The sequence below is a fragment of the Narcine bancroftii genome, unplaced genomic scaffold, assembly GCF_036971445.1.
Source record: "Narcine bancroftii isolate sNarBan1 unplaced genomic scaffold, sNarBan1.hap1 Scaffold_147, whole genome shotgun sequence".
NCBI classification, from domain to species: Eukaryota; Metazoa; Chordata; class Chondrichthyes; order Torpediniformes; family Narcinidae; genus Narcine; species Narcine bancroftii.
Window position 1 is genome coordinate 588,584 of NW_027211882.1, and position 6,330 is coordinate 594,913.

Consider the following 6,330-nt stretch of genomic DNA (forward strand, 5'->3'; position numbering starts at 1 on the left):
GCATTGTAGTTTCTGGAGGCTGTCATTTCATTTTTAAACTGTGTCCTGGTTTTAAATGACAATACAGGCTACTACTCTTCTTCTATCCATATCTTTTAAATATCCTCACTGTCTCAGTGGACACCCCCTCTGCAATTTCCTCCCTTTCTATAGCTGGGATACTATCCCTGACCAGTAACATTATTCGCCCCCCACCCCACTACCCCTCATTCTATTCCTTTTAAACCCAAACCCTAGGACCTGCATCAGCAAATCCTGCCCTTCCTCCAACCAAGACTCTGTAACAGTCACAACATCATAGTTGTACATACTGATCCATGCTCAAAGTTCATCCCCTTTATTCCTTGCATTGAAATAGACATTTCAAACCCTCTGACTGACTCCATCTGTTTTTTTCCTCTGCCTGTCTTTTTTTTTGACAAACTCAGAACATGTCCCCTCATGCTTTTGAACTTCTGCTCTCATATTGTGGTTCCCGTCCCCCTGCCAAACTGCCATCTGGTATCCAAGGAAAGCATCCTGACTGGTCCCCATCTGTTTCCAACAGGTGTCAATCACACCGGAGCCCAAGAAGAGTGTAATCACCTGCCTGAATGACTATCGACCAGTTGCACTTGCATTAACAGTGAAGAAGTGTTTGGAAAGGCTCCTGTCTGAGTGGTGATGTGGATCCATTCCAGTTCGCCTCTCATAATAACAGCAGATGTTGTCTTACTGGCCCTACACCAATCCCTGGAGCACCTGAACAGTAAAGATGCTCTTTATCAACTACAGCTCGGCATTTAACACCATCATCCCCTCCAAACTGACCAGCAAACTCCAAGACCTGGGAGTTAACACCTCCAGACCACAATCAGTGAAGGTTGGTAAGAATATCCCCTCCACGATCTCCATCAGTACCAGAGCACCACAGGGCTGTGTTCTTAGCCCCCACTCTACTCACTTTACACCCACGACTGTGTGGCTCGGTACATCAACAATATCCCCTCCAAATTTGCTGACGATACCACGGACGTGGGTTGTATAAAGGAAGGGGATGAGTCCACATGCAGGAGGGAGTTTGAAAACCGAGCTGAATGGTGCATCAACAACAACCTCGCACTCAATGTCACCAAAACCAAGGAGTTGATTGTTGAGTTCAGGAATGGAAAGCCAGAGGTTTAAAATCCAGTGATGATTGGGGGATCAGGGGTGGAGAGGGTGAGCGAATTTAGGTTCTTGGGAGTCACCATCTCAAAAATTCTTCCTGGACCCAACACCAATGTCCTCGTGAAGAAAGCATGTCAGCGCCTCTAATTCCTCAGGGGTTTGTGGAGGTTTGGGATGACACCAGAAACCCTGGCAAATTTTGACAGAGATGTGGTGGAAAGTGTGCTGACTGGCTGCATCATGGTCTGGTATGGGGACACCAATACCCCTGAGAATAAAGCCCTCCAAAAGGTCGTGGACACAGCCCAGGACATCACAGACAAAACTCTCCCCACTATTGAGTTTATCGACAGGGAATGGTGCTGTCAGAAAACATCAGCAATCACCAAAGATCCACACTCTCTCTTTCTCTTCTCACTGCTGCCATCAGGAAAGAATTCTCGGTGCCTCAAGACTCAGACCCCCAGGTTCAGGAACAGCTGCTCTCCCTCCACCTTCAGACTCCTCAACAACAAACTCAATCAGGAACTCATTTCAGGACTCTTGCAGCACTTTATTGATTTTCTTTGTTTTCAATTCTTTTATCTTTCCAGGTTTCCACTGAACCGTTTATTTTTGCACGACCCATTCGTGGTAATTCGGCCGTGTCCACAGAAAAAAGGGAATCTCAGGGTTGGATGTGATGTCGAGTATGTTCTCTGCCAATCAATGGGAAATCTCCAAATCTTCAATCTTGGTGCAAACCAACCATTACTGTCCAAGCTGCAGATTGCAAGGGCTGTAAAGTGCTGCCACCGCCTGTTCACACTGAGTACTGCATGCATGAAGCAAGGGAGAGAGAGAGATCTAGGTATAATACCACCACCTGGTGTCCGGACTCGCGAACTACAGGGTACATGATTTTTATTTTTCATGGGAGTGTTGGAGAATGAGAGGAGACTTGATTAAGGTTAACAAAATAGAGCAAGATGGATAATATGGAGCTCCAATGCACAGGGAGGTCTCACCTGTGAAGGAGCAAGTGTGAGATCTCCCAGTTCATTCTTGCTCGGGCAGTGGTGGCCAATTGCAAGACAGCTCCAATTAGGGGAAGAGAATATGCTGTTTCAGGTCATGGGTTTGAAACGGTTTCCCCAGTTGTGCCATTCAGACTCAAGAGAGCAGATACTTGCAGACAGGTAGGAAACCTAGTTTTATTGTGGAGAATTGCTTGTTTTTTGGGGTGAAGGTTGTTTGTGGTCTGAGATTCTTAAATACTTTACAATGGAAGCAGCAATTTTCCTTGTGCCTGATTGCTACATAGCAGTTAAAATGTCTCAAATCTATCCCTCAGCCAGTACTTTTGGTCATTGATTTGGAGTGATGGCTTGGCAATATTTATAGCATGGTGAGTCCAAAGCTCTCAAAGTGACAATGTGGAAGGAGTTTGTCTGTTCTTTGTGTTTTCTGCCACCCTTGAGAACTTAAAAAGTGCCGTGAATTGTGGTATTGGTGAGACACAAGCTTGTTTTGCCCTCTTTTTGTTCTGTATGTCTATAAAGTTTCAGTTTAGGGATAAAATGTCCAGATACTGTTCTGTTCAAAAGTCTAGTAACCAAATCTGATTCTCCCGAGTTCTTGTCATGGATATGTATCATGAAGCCTGTTTTGCAGCAGTCGTGTTGCATTAGAGGTGCACATACAATTTTCAAAAATAATGAGTTTGAAACCAGAAAAAGATCAGGTCGTGCCCAAAGGTTCATCTGTGCTGTTGAATTGAATTGATGGCCCCAGGACCAGAATGTGCACTTCCACCCCATGGCCTTGAGCTTCCCAAATCGCCAATGAACTTACGGCCCCCTTGAGCTGTGGAGTGTGGGAGGAAATCCACACAGACACCGAGAGGATGTAGAAACTTCTTGCAGTCAGTGCTGATTTGATCCTGGGGTGACTCGTGCTGGAGAGGTGGGACTACTGTCCTGCCTTCACCTTGTGATGGCTGATTTTTGTCTGTTGGTGGATGGAGGTCTGACATGATATTCCCTTGGCCTTGAGGGAAAGAAGAGTAGAAATTGCAAGGGCTCTGACAGAAATATTTAAAACCTGTTTATCCACGGGTGAGGTGCCAGAGGAATGGATGTAATCTAATGTTCCTTTGTTTAAAAACGGCTTCAAAAGCCAACCAGGTGAGCCTGACAGTGATAGGTTAATTATTGGAGGGTAATCAGAGAGTACCTCGAAAAGTATCTGTTCAAATAGCAGGCCTTAATCAACCATAGCATAGAATACTGGAGTCGGGCAGTGAGGTTGAGACTAGACAAGGTATTGGTGAGGCCCTGTTGAGAGTACTGTGTGCAGTTCTGGTCACCAGATGAGAGGAAAGCTATCAACAAAGTCGAGAGGGTGCAGAGAAGATTTACGTCAATGTTACCTGGATATCAGCAACTAGATTACAAAGAAAGATTGAGCAAATGATGTCTTTATTCTTTGGATTGTAGATGGTTGAGAGGGGATTTGATTGAGGTCTTTAAAATTACTAGGAGGATAGAACGAATTGATGTGGAGAGACTTTTTTCATTGCGGGGAGCAGAGATTGAAACAGGAGGTATTGAGTTAAGAGGCAAAAGTTTGGAAGTAACATGAGGGGGATCTTCTTGACTCAGAGTGGTGGTTCAGTGGAGTGAGCTTCCGGGAGAAATAGTGGCGGCTGGGTCCATTTTGTCATTTCAGGGAAAATTGGAGGGGAGGGGAATGCAGAGAGGTGGTACGAGAGGAGAGTATTTAGTTCAGTGCAGACAAGAAGGGCCAAATGACCTGTTTCTGTGCTGTAATTGTTATAGGGGTAAAATGTGTGGCAGTAACTTGGAAGTCCGATGCGTATTTGGGAATGGGTCGATGGCCACACTGAAATAGCCCGTTGTATCCCACTTGAAATAATTACATCGAATTCACGGAACAAATTTGAATTTCTCTTTTGAAGATTTGGGATGTGTATTTACTAATTGTAGGAATTAAGTTTTAATCACCCAACACGAACTTTCTGACTCCTATTAACCAAGAAAAGCAAGATTTTATTTGAGAGTTTTGCTCAATTTTTATAAATACTATCTAGATGTTTTCTCTCTTTATTGTTTTCTATTGGGCAGCTGTGGGAGGGGTTACTTTTTAAATCACTATGCATTAATTTTATCTTATTTTCAAAGAAGAAATTTAAGTTTTTTAATGCATATGTTAAATTAAATGTAAAAATGTTACAAATAAGATAAATGAAGAATTGTTTCAGGAACTGGCAATCTTCCACGAGTGCCATTAACTCCAGGCAGCAGGAATATGTGAACGAAACACAAAACTGGCCAGAACAACTGAGGAAACACGGCTAAAAGTGCCCAAAAAGGTGCTGATGCCATCTTGATTTTAACGTAGGTGACACCGAGGAATGCGTTGGGGCAGAGATGGTCTATGGACAGCCAATACGGACGCCTTGGGGAACAAAGCCTGCACCATCAGTAGGGATGGACAATGGTGGGTAATGAATAAGCACATATTAGAGACACTGAGAGAGAGACACACACATACCCAGACAGACACACACACACAGACACAGAGAGACAGATACACACACACACGGACACACATGCACACAGAGAGACACACACAGAAACACACACAGACAGAGAGAGAGACACTGACAGCGAGACAGAGAGACAGACAGACACACACAGACAGAGACACACACAGACAGATAGACACACACAGACGGAGAGAGACACACACAGACGGAGAGAGAGACACTGACAGAGAGACAGACAGACACACACAGACAGAGACACAGACAGACAGATAGACACACATAGACGGAGAGAGACACACACAGACGGAGAGAGAGAGACACACACACAGAGACAGAGAGACACACATAGAGACAGAGAGAGATACACACACGACAGAGAGACAGACACACACACAGACAGAGACAGACACACAGAGAGACACACAGAGAGACAGAGACACACACAGACACAGAGACACGCAGATACAGAGACACACACAGATACACAGACAGAGAGAGAGACACACACACATACAGACACAGAGACACTCATTTAGACAGAGGGAGAGAGACACACAGACAGTGACACACACAGAGACACAGAGAGAGACACACACACAAACAGACAGAGAGACACCGAGAGAGACACACACATACCCAGACAGACAGACACACACACAGACACAGAGAGACAGATACACAGACACACACACACAGAAACACACACAGACAGAGACAGAGAGAGAGACACTGACAGCGAGAGAGACAGAGAGACACACACAGACAGACACACACAGACAGACACACACAGACAGACACACACAGACAGACACACACAGACAGAGAGACACAGACAGAGAGAGACACAGAAAGAGAGAGAGACACAGACAGAGAGAGAGACACAGACAGAGAGAGACACACAGACAGAGAGACACACAGACAGAGAGACACACAGACAGAGAGACACACAGACAGAGAGAGTCACACACAGTCGTAGTGACACACACACACACACAGACAGAGAGAGAGAGACCCCTTGGTTGTGCCCTTCACCTTCGCACTTAACTCCCTCGTCTCTCCTGGCAGGATCTCATCACCTTTCCTACCCTTGGACCATGACATCTGTCTGCTCATCCTCCTTCCTGAGAATGGTGTGAACTCTACCTAGAAACACCACAGCAAAGAAAAGAGACCCTTCAGCCCTTCTCGTTCATGGTGAAATATCATTCTGCCAGTCTCGTCGACCTGCACCCAGTCCCTAACCCTCCTGACTCCCCACATCCATGGATCTCTGCAATTGATTCTTAAAACGTAAGAGTTTGAATGTTAAATGGTACACCATTGAGGAGTGTTGTCAAACAAAGGGATTGAGGAACTGTGGTACAGAACTGCCCGAAAGTGGAGTCCCATGTGGAGATGGGGGGGGGGGTGGTGGGGGGAGTGAAGAAAGCTTCTGGTATTTTGGCCTTCAGAAATGAGAGGATTGAGTGCAGGAGGTGGGAGGCCACGAGGAAGTTGGACGAGGCATGGGTGAGGCCAACTTGGGAACATTGTGTGCCGTTTGGGTGGCTGGAGGAGAGGAAGGATAGGAATGAGACAGCGCGTCGTGGAGAGGGACAAGAAGGTGTTCTGGCTTTCGGGGTTTGAGTTCC

The 6,330-nt window shown here is 45.7% G+C and overlaps 1 long non-coding RNA gene across 1 annotated transcript; it reads left to right on the forward strand.

Moving 5' to 3' along the window:
* The first annotated feature begins 261 nt into the window (after positions 1–261).
* On the forward strand, positions 262–5,477 carry LOC138750430 (uncharacterized). Its single transcript, XR_011349335.1, has 3 exons — positions 262–862; positions 1,743–2,041; positions 4,552–5,477. It is a non-coding gene; the product is annotated as an uncharacterized lncRNA (long non-coding RNA).
* Positions 5,478–6,330: the final 853 nt, after the last annotated feature.